This window comes from Mustela putorius, unplaced genomic scaffold (assembly GCF_011764305.1).
Source record: "Mustela putorius furo isolate JIRA1106 unplaced genomic scaffold, ASM1176430v1.1 tig00000174_pilon_pilon_pilon, whole genome shotgun sequence".
Lineage (NCBI taxonomy): Eukaryota > Metazoa > Chordata > Mammalia > Carnivora > Mustelidae > Mustela > Mustela putorius.
In genome coordinates this window covers 36,944,090-36,957,959 of record NW_025421304.1, presented here as the reverse complement: position 1 = coordinate 36,957,959, position 13,870 = coordinate 36,944,090, and the positions used below count along the sequence as shown (strand labels likewise).

Sequence of the window (13,870 nt, the reverse complement as noted above, 5' to 3'; positions counted from 1 at the left end):
ATACAATTATTGAAGAACTCCTCTGGCGTCAGTATTCTAGCACAAATGGTGCAGTACCAGGAAGTGACAGCATTCCCAGTAGGCGTGGTCATTACTCCTTGCTAAACATCTGTCGTGACCTCTCTTTTCTGCACCCGACCATGAACCCACTGTCTTTCCACAAATAGGGATGGTACTTCTTCGGTGAAGTACTCTTATGTTACTCAGGTAGCTGCATTTCAAAAAGATCTTTACTGCTACAACTACAAAAACTAAGACGATTTCTATGTAAAGAATTTAACTGCAGCAAGAGTCACAATAGGTGCTTGATCTCAGCCGATACAAGAGGGTTGAACCTGAGGATACATGAGGGCTTCTTAGGGACTGCCAGTGAGATGGAGCTGAGTCTATTTTATTTTCTCTCTGCTCTCCCCCACTTCCATATACTGTCTAACTGTCCTCTGTCTTATATTACTTTGTGTAAGAAGACAAGTCAAATCATCACAAATGAAAGAAACCTCTTCAAAAAACAATTTAAATATGGCAGAACAAAAATATTGATGTGAAAAGGAAGTCATTCTGTCTTTTGGGGAAGAAAGAGTGGGATTTGCTGAGAGCATGTCTACAGAAGGAATGTAGGGGGGGTGGTGGAGAGGGTGCGGGAAAGGGATGGAACAGCCTTGTGGTGAGCTGGGAGGATGCTAGAAGGAAGGGAACAATGGTCACAGAATGAGATGTCTTCACTGAAGTGCCGCACCCTCCAGGAGACCTCCCTGAGCCCCACTGTGGTTAGAGTCTCCCAAGTATACTCTCACATAGGGTGACATGGCTGTTTCATCAGGAAATTCTGGTTTGAGCACTGAAAGTTTCAGTTCCTGGGAACCCACCTGGAAGGTTGGTCCCCTGACCGCCATGGCACCCTCCCCTTTCCTCTCACTGACCTTAGCACATCTGAGTACAGCGGTTAGTTACAAGGTGTGTAGTTTCTTTATCCCCTTCATTTTCTTGTATCTATTTCCCCCCATTAGGCAGTAGATATCATGAGTACACAAGCTGTACAGTGGCTTGCACATAGCGGGCCTTCAAGTGTTTATTGAATAAAGAAATGTGCTGGACAGGAACAGGTGGTCAGGCTCTACATATGCGAAGATAGAGATGAGGAGAGAGCCTGGTATGTTCACAGCATGGCCAGTGCACAGTCAGAGGCTGGGGTGAGACCATCTGAGAGCGTTTGCGTTTGGACGGCCGTTGACCTGTTCAGGGTCTGCTGAAAGCTATGATCTGCTCCCCACAGAAATGCACAATCGCACATCATGTAGCATATAGATTCGAAGGTTAGAACAAGAGTGATGAAACTACAGCCCTTTGGTTAAATCTGGCCAGTGGCATGTTTGTCAGTAAAGTTTTATTGGAACACAGCCAAATCACTCATTTGCATATCATCTGCAGCTGCTTTTCTTACCCAAGGGTTGAGTTGCATGGTTGAAGTAGAGAGTGTGATGGGCCTACAAAGCCTCAGATGTACCCTTGGGCCCTTCACAGAAGAAAACTGTTTTCTCAAGTTTAGAGAACTGTGAGGGCCTATGGGTGCCTAAACCTAGGATTAACCCTTGTTGGAGAGGTTTGAGAGCCACTGGAGGATATTAAGGGTGACAGTAAAGCTATCAGTCCCCCTTTGGGGGCAATGACTCTGGTTGTGCTGTGGTGTGCAAAGCTTGGGACTGTGGTGGGGAAACCTTTGTAGCAATGGCCCCCAAAGGTGGGATGGTAAGATTGAACCCGGACGGGGTGGAGAGGAGAGCACAAATTTTCAGATGCCTACCTTTCCTGCTTGCTCAACTTCTCAGCACACTCAACTCTGCTCCTGGTAGAAGTGCAAAGAGAACACCCCTGGCAGTTATAGTCTGCACTTGACCATGAGCTGCTGGGTCCCACACAGATATCGTCAGATCAGCCCCTCTCAGGCTCATCCCTGGCAGTGTGCAGAGCTCTGATCAGGGGAATTTACTCGCATGCTTCTGCTTTGTGCAGTGCTGGCTTTAAAAAGATCTAAACCCAAAAATTGAAAAAGATAATCTAAACCCCTGTAGGAAAAACAAACAAACAAACAAACAAACAAAAACCCTGTAGGGTTCACAGACTGAGTCAAAGAGCAAGAACTTAGGGTTGGTGTTCAAAACAACCATTGCCTTTGAAATGTGAGGTCTTGACAGTTCTGCATCAGGACAAAATTAGGAGGCAATAAGATCTAGCTACTCACTCTCTGTACCAGTGTGTTACCTTTGTCTATGATGCTGGGAGCATCAAGAAATAAAGTGCAGCACGTGCCCTCAGATCTGCTCCCCCGGGAACACTCTCTTCATCTGCCCCATCAGGGCACAGGGACCACATCTGGAAATGAGATAGCTATTGGAAGTGTTACCTTCAATTTTTTCTTCCATCCGGAAGAACTTGGGCAATTGTTTGTCATAAGCACTGCCCTCAATGTAGAGCTCTTCCAGTGCTGGGCAGTTGTGGGGACTAAGAATGTTGTGAGGGGTGATAAGAGCTTTGGGGAGGGAGAGAATTGGACAGATCGTGCTACAGGGTGGATACTCCTCAAAAACACTATACTATGTGAAAGAAAAAAGTCACAAAAGACCACAGATTATAGGATTCCACTTATATGAAATGTCCAGAATAGACAAATCCACAGAGACAAAGATCAGGTTAGCGTCCGCCAAGCCTAGAGGGAGTTGTGACTGGGGAGTGAGCGCTTAATGGGGCTGGGGTTTAATTTGACACTATGGAGATATTTTGGAACTAGGTAGAGGTGGTAGTTGTACAATATTGTGAAGGTACTAAATACCACTGAATTGTTGATTTAAAAACGGGTAGTTTTATGCTTTATGAACTTTGCCTCAGTAAATTACTCTAAAAAGAGATAGGAGGAGGAGTTGGAGGAAGAAGAGGAGGAAGAAGGACATGGCCCTTGAAGGGTATGCTTTGTGGGATTCTAAGAGCCATCTTCAGCCATCCCCTGGGTAGAACTGTCCTGTATGTCGGTGGCTGTATTAATCCTTCTGCTTATATTTGCTCTCTCCGTCTTGCCACCCCATGCCACTGATTTCCTCCCATAATTCCCAAATCCAGCTGTTCCTCTCTTGTCTTGCTATTACCCCCTTCGTCTGGGTCCTTCACTTCCCCAGAGCAGGAGATGTCCTTTCTCCCTACCTCCAACTTTCTGCACTTCCAGGCTTCCCCCAGTCCTGGGCTGGAGAAATCTCCACAGCACACCTCTGGCACAGTCGCATTCTGCTGGGCCCCATATCTGTTCTGGCTCCCTTACTCTTGGTAGAGAGTTCTAGTTCACTAGCCTGAAAAGGACCATGGGTCTGGATTCAGAAGCTCTAGGGCATCCTGATTCAGACATTGACTAGGGTTTCATCTTGGCCACCCCCTGTGAGTGTGTTAATTTACACAGGCTCATTTTATTTTTCCTTTGTGTTTTCCTTTTGTTACATGAGGGTAATAACAGTCCATCATGGGGCTTGTAGAGAATCAAGTGAGGTTATTGTGGCTGACAGTGACTGAGCATTTGCCCTGGCAGACTCTGGACTAAGGACATCATTTGAATTTTCTCAAATCATAGAAGATTACATTCAATCTAAGGCCCTGTATATGTTTGGTGTACTGTTATTATCACCATCATCACCATTTTTTACAGTCCTCTTCAGTATGGCCTAATGCTGTGACTCGTTACTTTCAAGCCATGTGTTAGGTCAGTTTCACCACCCCTGAGCATGTCCCATGTATCCTTGCCTCCAGACCCGAGGTAGACAGTTCTCTGCCTACAACTCCCTTCCTTTCCTCAAAGTCAGGCTACCTGCAGAATCTCTAGCACAGTTCCCTGCAGGGAAGGTCTGAGAAGACTGTGGCTATTTTTCCAAAGGTTTCTCAGACTCGAACTGTCTCAGGTGACCATCGGGAGAGAGAGGCAGAGACCCCCAGATCTTTGCCTTGCCCTGGCTACTGAGCATCCAACAGAAATTCACAGCCACGCATGCAGCCATGCATCCCCAAATTGGCTCAGGAAAAGTCACATCCTGGTTCGCTAAATTTTAACCATGCAAATATTTGCATTAACATGTCCTACCAAACTTTACTCTCTAGTTATAATGCCAGTGTTGGGTGGGGCATTCCTTTTAAATGCCACATGTGGTGAGTGTGGCTGATCCAGCCTCCGACTCCCTGCCCTGGGATGACCTGCTTCTTGTACATGGCCCAGAGGTTGGTGGCTGCTGTGCAGTCTCCTTTTCCTCCTGTCATTCAGGTTGTATCCAGGAAGGCTGATAAGGAAGGAGACCTGCAGAGAGGCAGGAAACTGACCGTTGATGCTTTTGTGATCACTTGACAGATGATGTGACTTTCCAAGCATCCAAACAGACACCAAACTCTTCCCTCCTCCCATCCATCCCTTTATTAGGATTTTATCTTAGACCCTCCTGAAAGGGAATATACAGGCCCATGTCTTGGCTGAGATCCCACGGACAGTGTTTGGCTTATTGATTCCTTGAATAAATGTTTATTTGGTACATACTCTGTGCCAGGAATAATGCTAGGTCTTGGAGTAAGAGGGGAAGCCCATGAACATGTTCACAGGCCTCCCCAAGATTACCACTTGGTGGGGATGACAAATAAGGAATTACCATCAGACCGTGTTGTGAGTTCAATGGTAGAAATCAGAGTGTGTATAGGAACAAAAAACAGGCATCTCCCTGGTGAGGAGTAGTTTGGGAAGGCTTCTGTAGGTGTTAACCTGTGGGCCGAAACCTGAAGAATGGAGAAGAATGACCTGTGGAGGGAATTTTACAGGACAGTAGAACGGCCTGTGCAAAGGCTTGGAGGTGAGTGACCGTGTGGTGCATTCAAAGAAGCGAAAGGGGGATCAGTGTGGTGGCTGGAGTGGATGGAGAGCTCTGCTGGGTTGGGAAGAATAGGGAGGGAGAAGAAAAGTGAGAAACGAGGCTGGAGAAAGTAGCTGAGCCCGGCCTCTCAAATGTCTCCCTGACCCCAGGGGACCCAGAGAGAGTCACCTCTGTGCGGAAGTGTTGGGACAGCTGGAATCACAAGCTCCTCTGAGTTCTAGCTTCCCCAGTACTTATGAGCAAGTCACTACCACTCTGGACCTTATTGTCTTTCTCTAAGAAGACCTTACTACACACAAAGAGGGAGGATTGGAGGTAAAGCGCCATTGTTCACGGTTTCCATGTGATCAAGGCTTCCTTGGAGATGCTGATGCTGTGGCTGTTGGATTTCGCCCCCTCTGGCCTCAGTTGGCACACATGGAGCCTGAAAGGCTGGTCACTGAGCAGGCAGAAGGGGCATCTAGCTGCACTCAGCTACAGACAGAACACTGGTAGTTTTTTCTGACTCTTTCAGTAGAGAAGAAGCCTTTGGCACCAAACAGATGCAGATTTGGCTCTCTTCTGTTGTCTGCTCATTTTGTTCACCTCTTCTCTCACTCCAGCACTGCGTCCCTGTTGTGCACAAGGATGTTCTCAGCCCCAGGGAGACACATGGTGAGCCAGACACACATGATTGATCCATCCTTGCCATATAATCAGTAAGAGAGAAAGTAAATAAAGAAGTAGAGGAGTAATGGCCACAATATTCGGAGGAGCTAGAGAACCCGTAGAGCATCACCAGGGCTCCCTCCCTGCAATGGAAGTTTACAGTTCAAACCTTGGCTTTATTGATTATCACATGTGGAAGTTCCTGGACCCTTCTATGCCTCAGTTTCCTCATTTTCAAAATGCAAGGATTTAGGGCTCAACCACTCAAGAAATGGTGGTTTTTAACTTTGCTGCACCAGAATCCCCTGGGCAAGTCTTAGAAGTCCCAGTGACCAGATTGTACCCACACCAGTGCAGTCAGGGTCCCCAGGGTAGGACCCAGACACTAAAATTTTCTGAGAGATTCTTAGGTGATTCCAATGTGCAGTCCAGTTTGGGAACCAGCCCTCTAGTCCAGTGCTTCTCATACTTTAATGTGCCTATGAGTCACCTGGAATCTTGGAATATGCAGATTCTGACTCATTAGCTCTGGGATGGGGCTAGTGTATTTACACTTCTAATGAGGCTTGGGTGGTCGTTCTCAGGTGGGGTGATTTTGTCCCCAGTGGACATTTGGCAAAGTCAGAGATGTGTTTGGTTGTCACAATTGGGAGTTGAGGGTGCTATTACCATCTAGTGGGTGTAGGCCAGGGAAGCTGCTAAACATCCTACAATGCAAGAATTTTCTGGCCTCCAATATCAATACTACTGAGGTTGAGAAATCCTTTTCCCAGTGAAGCTGATGCTGCTGGTCCACAGTCCACATCCTGAATGGCAACAGAGTCTCCTCTGGCTTAGCCACAGTGACTCTGGGCTAAGCTATATAAGTGAAACTGAGAATTTGTCTCAAGGTGAGCTGACGAAAATTAGGAAAGGCCAGTCTTTGTCCCTTGTTGGGGGTTTTGGTGGAAGGTGGGGAGGATTTCACCAGCCCTGAATTACTGATGTTAAAGAAGTAGCTGTTTGAATGTCTGTAAGGACTGGGCATTCAGAAACCAAGGGAGAATGTGCATGTATCTGCCGGATTTAAGTAGCAAATACAAAAAAGAACTGAAGAAGGCAAAGGCATGAATTATTAACAGGGCTGGGTGTGAAAAGTGTAGCGCAAGCCTTTTTAACACTGTTTGAGATCAGGATGAGGAAAAATGGGCAGAGACTTAATTGTTTCATTGACTTTTGCAGAGGAAACCCGGAGTCATCAAATACACACAGAGAGGGCAGAAGAAGAATTCAAGTGCCACTCTTTCCTCCTTTACTTTTTTTTTTTTAAAGATTAATTTGTAATTTATAGCTTTAATGACCTGCCTGGTGATGGAGTTGAGATCTGGATGTAGGATTCATAACGCAACGACCCTTGCACAGCTCTCCAGAGTTTTTCCTCCACCCCAAATCCCCTGCCATACTTACACCCTCATGATTTTTCATCCAGATGAATGCAGTGGGTTCCTCAGTGGTTTTTCTGAGTTTACTCTGTCAGCCTTCCCCCCAGACCATCTCCATACTGGGGCCGATAGGAGGTTTCTCAGAAGAACATCTGATCTCTTGAGCGTGGGGGAAGTTGTCTAATGCCCTTCATTGCTGTGGTCAGTTAAACTTCCTAGGATCCATGGTCCTCTGAGCATGATCCATGGACCCTGGTAGGTCCCCAAGACTTGCAGGAGGTTTGCGAGGTCAGAACTATTTTCATAACATTGAGACACTATTTGTCTTTTTCACTGTGGACAGTGGGCCTGCTGGTACAAAAGCTGTGGCGGATGATAATGTTGGTGCCTTGTAGGAGTCAAAGATGCAGTTAAGCAATTCAACATATACAGGCTGGCATGGTCTTCTTTACTACCATGCTCTCACATTAAAACACATGTACACACACACACACACACACACACACAGTAACAGCAAGGAAATAAATAAAGCTAATTTTTCTTAAGAATGTCCTTGATAAAGCAGTAAATATTGTTAGTTTCATGAAATCTCAAGCTTTGGCTCAACATCTTTTAAAACTTTGTATGATGAAATGAGGAGTACATGGAAAACACTGCTGTTGCCTGGCAAACTGTGGTGGCTGCCCAAGGAAAAGCCCTTATGTGATTGAGTTGCGAGCTCAACTAGCTCCTTTTTCCATGCAACACCATTACATGGAAGAATAACTGGCAGACAAATTATAATTATTCGAAGTTGGTAATTGGGAGACATTTCCTTGACAACGGGATGACGTGAGCTTGTCACTTCAAGAAAAACAATGATAGTATTTGTTGCCAATGTTAAAATTCAGGCTTTCAAGTGAAAATTAGAATTTTGGAAAACTGTGAGCTTGACAACTTCCCAGTACTTAAATACTTCTGAATGGTTGGTGGTGTTAACAAAGGGGGGTTTGGGTTTTTTTTTTTTAGCATCATATAAATGAAATGTGAAAATATTTGAGAAAGATCTGCATATCTTGGGGCATCCATATTTTCTAAATAAGTCATCATGCATTATCAGTTTTTCAAAGTGCAAGATAATTGATGAATTTTAATTGGACAGATTACAAAAAAATATTGATATTGTTTCAGATTCTACATTGAAACTAACCTTCAAGAAATACTCCTTGTTGAGCTTTGGTGTAGTATCAAATAAGACTACCCACAATTATGTGAAAAGACTGTTAAAACATTCTTCTCTTTCCTAACTACATATCTATGTAGTCTGGATTTACTTCATCTACTTCAACCAAAAAGTAAATTATAACAATCAAGCTCTCTTTTATTAAGCTAGACATTGAAGGGATTTGCAAAAAAAAAAAGTTAAACAATGCCACTCTTCTCCCTAAATTGTTTTTTTCCCTGAAAACTATGGTTCTTTAAAATAAATATTATTATTTATGTTGACATGTAATCGATTTAGTATTGTTATTTTAAATGAATGAATATTTTTAAATGTCATCAGCTTGAATATCAATAGACACAACTCATATAAACAAAAACTCTTTGGGGACCTTAATAGATTGTCACTGTGTAAATAGGTCCCTGGGACCAAGAGTTTGAGTATTGTCATCTTAGACCTTCAGCACTGTCACCTCTTTGATCTGTGTGCTCAGAGTGATGTGCTCCTCTTGTTTTTAACCTGTAAATGTTAAAACCCCAGAGATCATTGCATTTCAGAGAGTGATCACGTTACATTATCGGCTGCAGTTTCACAAGGCTAAGGAGTTTGGGAGTTCGGAGGCTTAATGACCTGCAGCATGGAAAGCCATGCTGTGAAAAATAATACCAAACAGCTGGTGGGAATCGAATGCCCACAGAGAGTTGTCCTTGGATGTGTCAATCTTTCACCTCGAACTTGTAGACCTATAACTATGATCTCTCCATTAAGTGGGAGCCAGGCTGGGCCATGTGTAGATTATTCCTTGAAAGGGCATTTGTCATGGTGGATGGGATTCTGGGGGTTGCTTTTTCAGTGTTGCCTCTTCTTCTTTCTCAGAGATGACCCATAAGTTGGCCCAAATGGACCGGTAGCCAATGAGAATGTCAGCCCTTCCATAAGCCCGTCTCCGCAGAGCTACAGGCATTTTCAGGCCTCATCTAGCCTCCTCATGGGGTAAGTTGTCTTGGCCTGGACCAGATGGATTCCCTCAGGGGGTTTGGCTAAAACATCTTCTTTTTCTGAATGTCTGAAGCCCGTAAGCTCATAGGCACCCATCTGTTCCTCTTGAAAATGTGTCTTGCCATTGGGTTTGGGATGATATGGAATTTCCACTGCAAGTGAAATGTCTCTGGCCTATTTCCTCTGACACCCAGTTCCCACTTCACAGGTGATGGGTTTTCTGGAAAGACAGACTTAAATGTGATGCTAGCACTTTGGAGTTCTGTGTCTGATTGTAGTGTCTAAATTCGGCCATTCACCCTCTTGATCTCTAGTCTCCCTACTCAAAGGAGCTGTGTGAACAAGGGCAAAAGCTAAATGGAAACCACAAAAGGCTTGAACAGAAACTGATGAACCAAGAAATGTGGGATTCCTGTGATAAGCAGAGATTAAGCCAGAGACTTCAGGAAAGCTATCTACTTCTCCTTCTTGAATATCTGTTTGTTTTACCTGCAAATAAGAGGATATCGTGACTATAATTCAAGAAAAAGCCAAATCAACTGTTCAAATAGGGTAACTGGACACAGTTGGCCTCAGATACTAGCAGGTTACTCACATGGGCAGCCCAATCCTTGATGGTCCAAGTAACTTGGTCAATAATTGGAGAAGGGGGAAGGTAAAATGGAGATGAGAAGGCTTATTCCCCTCCCATATGAGAGATAGTACTTGGCTTAGACTGCGACAGGAAAAAGAACAAAGAATATGTCCTTCTGGACAGTGTTTCTCAGTCTCAACACTATTGACATTTTGGGCTGTGTCATTCTTTGCTGTGGCGGGGCCGTCCTCTATGGTATAGGATGTTTAGGAGCAACTCTGATCTTAACCCAGTAGATACTAGTAGGACCCTTCTTTCTCTAAGTGACAGCAATAAAAATTGCCTACAGACATTGCCAAATATGTCTCCCATCCCTTAACCTGAGAACCACTGCTCTGGGGTCCCTGCAAGAGTGGCCTGGCTTCTGCATTTGAGAAACAGAAATTAGTTACACATATACCAGTGAATATCCTCTATCTCTGGACAACCAGCTTAGAAAGTCCTCTTCTGATGGTGAACAATTTGGAAAAGGAATGGACCCAGGGTCTGAGATTCTTGCTGCACACTGCTCTCTGGGACAACCCCTCTTTCTAATTTCCTGTGAAGAAAAGCAAAAATTCAATCTCTTTCCACCACAGTTCAGATAAGGAAGAAGAAAATGCACATGGTAGAGTTCAGGGCTATAATGTTTGGTTTATCCCTTGGTAACATACTATCCCAAGTATTATTATACTTTATAATTATATTATATTACATATATATTATATTATTATATATTATTATAAATTATTATACATTATCCAGGACTCAGATTAGCAGCCTTTCTCTGGAAAGTGTTTTCTGGCTACCTGTTTCATATAATTTCCCTCTGAAATCTTTTAATATTTGGCTAAAGATCATTTTGTGTTTTCTAATCATTTTAACAGACATTTTTGGGTCTTTTTTTGGGGGGAGGGTCCACCCAATAGAAGTAAGGTTGCCAGGTCTCTTACTTATAATTTGTTACAGGGAAGGTGTTTATTGTTTTGGATCCATCTCACCTCGATGGAGGTAGCAGGATGATGTGTTATAGATGAGGACTATACTCTGGGTTCTAATCTCGGCAATCTGAACAAGCATCCATTATCCCAAACTGTAAAACAAGGAACTCAATTCAAAGGAAATTGGTGAGAAGGAAACATAAAGTTGCCCAAAGACATGTTAGAGATCCATCCAACAACATCATTTACAGCCCCTTCACCTCTTACTCCCCGTTAACCTTCAGCATCTCACTTTACTACCTTGAGCCTTAGTTCCCTAATCAGTAAAATCCAAGTGTAGTAATATGTGCATTAGAACGCTTTTGTGTAGATGAAAGAATGAATATACAGAATGAGAACTGAGCCCTGAGGAGATTCGGGAAAGAGACGACCAAGTCTCCAGGGGTTGAGTTTGGGTGGAGCGGGAGACTTGAGCAAGCATGTGATTGTGAAGAAATGGGCCCAAGAATATTTTAACCGCTATGAACGTTTGGGGAGGAAGAGTAGAAACATCTAAACAATTTTTTTAAAATGAAGTGTTTGTGGAAAAAAAAATCTGTCTTCCACTTAAAAAAATCTAGGTGATTGCTAGTTTATTTATACAAGCTTTCAGGTCAGATTTGTGGCTTTTTCCAGTGGCAAATTCTACAGAAAGAGACATGAGGGAACCCACGTTTTTATAGATTACATAAAAATGTGGCTGTAAAAACTCCCCTTAAGTTCTCAACAAACACTGGTTTCTTCTTCTCTGATAGGATCTTGTGCAGGTATCCTGTGCAGTATCCACGTGTCCCTCTCTTATAACTGATAGATATTCTAAGTGTGCCAACATGTTGACAAATCTGACTGGGAATGGCAGGTGAAGGAGGTGGCACTTGGATCAAGTTTGTGATGCATTTTTATAATGGGAAAACTGTGAGTTTTGGTCTAGACAAGAAGTAATCAAAGATGAGTTTGGACCATGTTTGGTTCTATTATTTTAAAAAGTATATACTACACAGCAGCTATGGATTGGAGCAACTCAAGCTGCAAAACAGATTTGGCTGAAAGTGCATTCTTATTATTTCTGGGGCCAGAGCCCATACCAATTCATGACTCAGGCATTCAGAGCGAACTTCCAATGATGAAACCTTTCTGATGAATTTGTGGCAGGAATTGGTGGAGGGTATTTGGTCCTTCATCAATTTCCCAGCTCCTGGAGAGGAGACTTGGGTGAGAGGCAAGGGCTGACAGGCCCCAAGAAGGTCCCATTGTCCAAGAGAGGCAGCCTCGTGTGGGGAGGAAGGCTGGTATTAGAGTCAGAGAGAAGCTCCTGCACATTGTGCATTTCTTCTCTTAAATAATAGCTTTGTTGAAATATTACTCACATACCATAAAATTTACCATTTTTTAACATCTTAATTTCATTTATTTCCAGTGTTCTAAGATTAATTGTTTATGCACCACACCCAGTACTCCATGCAATACATGCCCTCCTTAATACTCACCACCAGGCTCACCCATCCCCCCACCCCATTCCTTTCCCAAACCCTCAGTTTGTTTCTCAGAGTTCACAGTCTCTCATGCTTCATCTCCTCCTCTGATTTCTCCCAATTCACTTTTCCTTTCCTTCTCCTAATGTCCTCCATGTTATTCCTTATGCTCCAAAGTAAGTGAAAAGAGAAAGTTGACTTTCTCTGCTTGACTTATTTCACTCAGCATAATTTCCTCCAGTCCTGTCCATGTTGATACAAAAGTTGGGTACACATCCTTTCTGATGGCTGCATAATATTCCATTGTATATATGGGCCACATCTTCCTTACCCATTCGTCTGTTGAAGGGCATCTCAGCTCTTTCCACAGTTTGACGATTGTAGATATTGCTGCTATGAACATTGGGATACATATGGTCCTTATTTTCACTATATCTGTAACTGGATGTTATATTTGAGAGCAGTTTTAGGGACACAGTAAAATTAGGTGGAAGGTACAGAGATTTCCCATATGTCCCCTGCTCCCACACATGCAGAGACTCCTCCACTAGCAGTGTCATGCTCCAGAGTGGTACATTAGCTATCTTTCATGAACCTGCCCTGACACGTTGTTATCACCCAAAGCCGATAATAGTCCACACTAGGGTTCACTCTTGATGTACATTCTATGTGCTTAGACAAATGAATAATGACATATGTCTACCCTAAATTATCATGTGCTCAAATTCACCATTTGAGCTGTGCTCTGTGCTCAAATTCACCATTTTAAAGTATAGAATTCAGTGTTTTTTTAGTATATGAACATGCTTATGCAACCATCACCACCATCTAATTCCAGAATATTATCATAGCCTCTAAATAGATACTCCTTAGCCCTCAGCAGCCACTCTCCAACGCTCCTCCATGAGCCCCTGGCAGTCACTAATCTTTCTGTCTCTGTGGATTTTCCTGTTCTGGATATTTCATGTAAATGGAAACATGATTACATGTTTGGCTTTATATGACTGGCTTCTTTTACTTAGTTTAATGTTTTCAAGACTTGTCGTGTTGTAGCATGTGTCAGTTCTTTATTCTTTGGGATTGTCACATATATTCCATGGCAGTGTCACATGTTTTGTTCATTAATTCATTGGTTGGTAGACATTTGGACTGTCTTCCATTTTTTTGGTTATTAAAAGTAATGATACTGTGAACATGTATGTAAAGGTTTCTGTATGGACACATATTTCTCTTGGAAATTCTCATGGAAATATGCCTAGGAGTGGAATTGGTGGATCATGTGGCTGTATGTTTAGCATTTTGAGGAACTGCCAAGCTGTTTTTCAAAGTAGCTGGGCCATGTTATTATTCTACCAGCAATATATAAGGGTTCCAATTTCTCCAGATTTCACCAAGACTTGTTATTGTTGGTCTTTTTGATACATTCATTTATTCTTTCATTTATTTTCTCAACAGTTAGTTACTGGGTACCTATGTCTGCTAGAGACTATGGCAAAACAATGAGAAAATCACACAAGAAGCTTATGATGTATTCACAGAGAAAAACTGTAATTGTAGGATAATATAAATAAAACAACATGCAATTTTGTGAAGAATTACAAGGTGGGGGCAGTGCACGATGCTCTGAGATTGCATACCAGTGAGACCAGA

The 13,870-nt window shown here is 43.1% G+C and overlaps 1 long non-coding RNA gene across 1 annotated transcript in view; it reads left to right on the top strand.

Moving 5' to 3' along the window:
- The window catches only part of LOC101678152, a 365,866-nt gene that overhangs the window by 207,633 nt on the left and 144,363 nt on the right, over positions 1-13,870 (top strand). The window contains exon 3 of the long non-coding RNA XR_199550.3: positions 9,033-9,149. This is a non-coding gene — a long non-coding RNA (uncharacterized LOC101678152). The remainder of the gene's footprint in view (positions 1-9,032; positions 9,150-13,870) is intronic.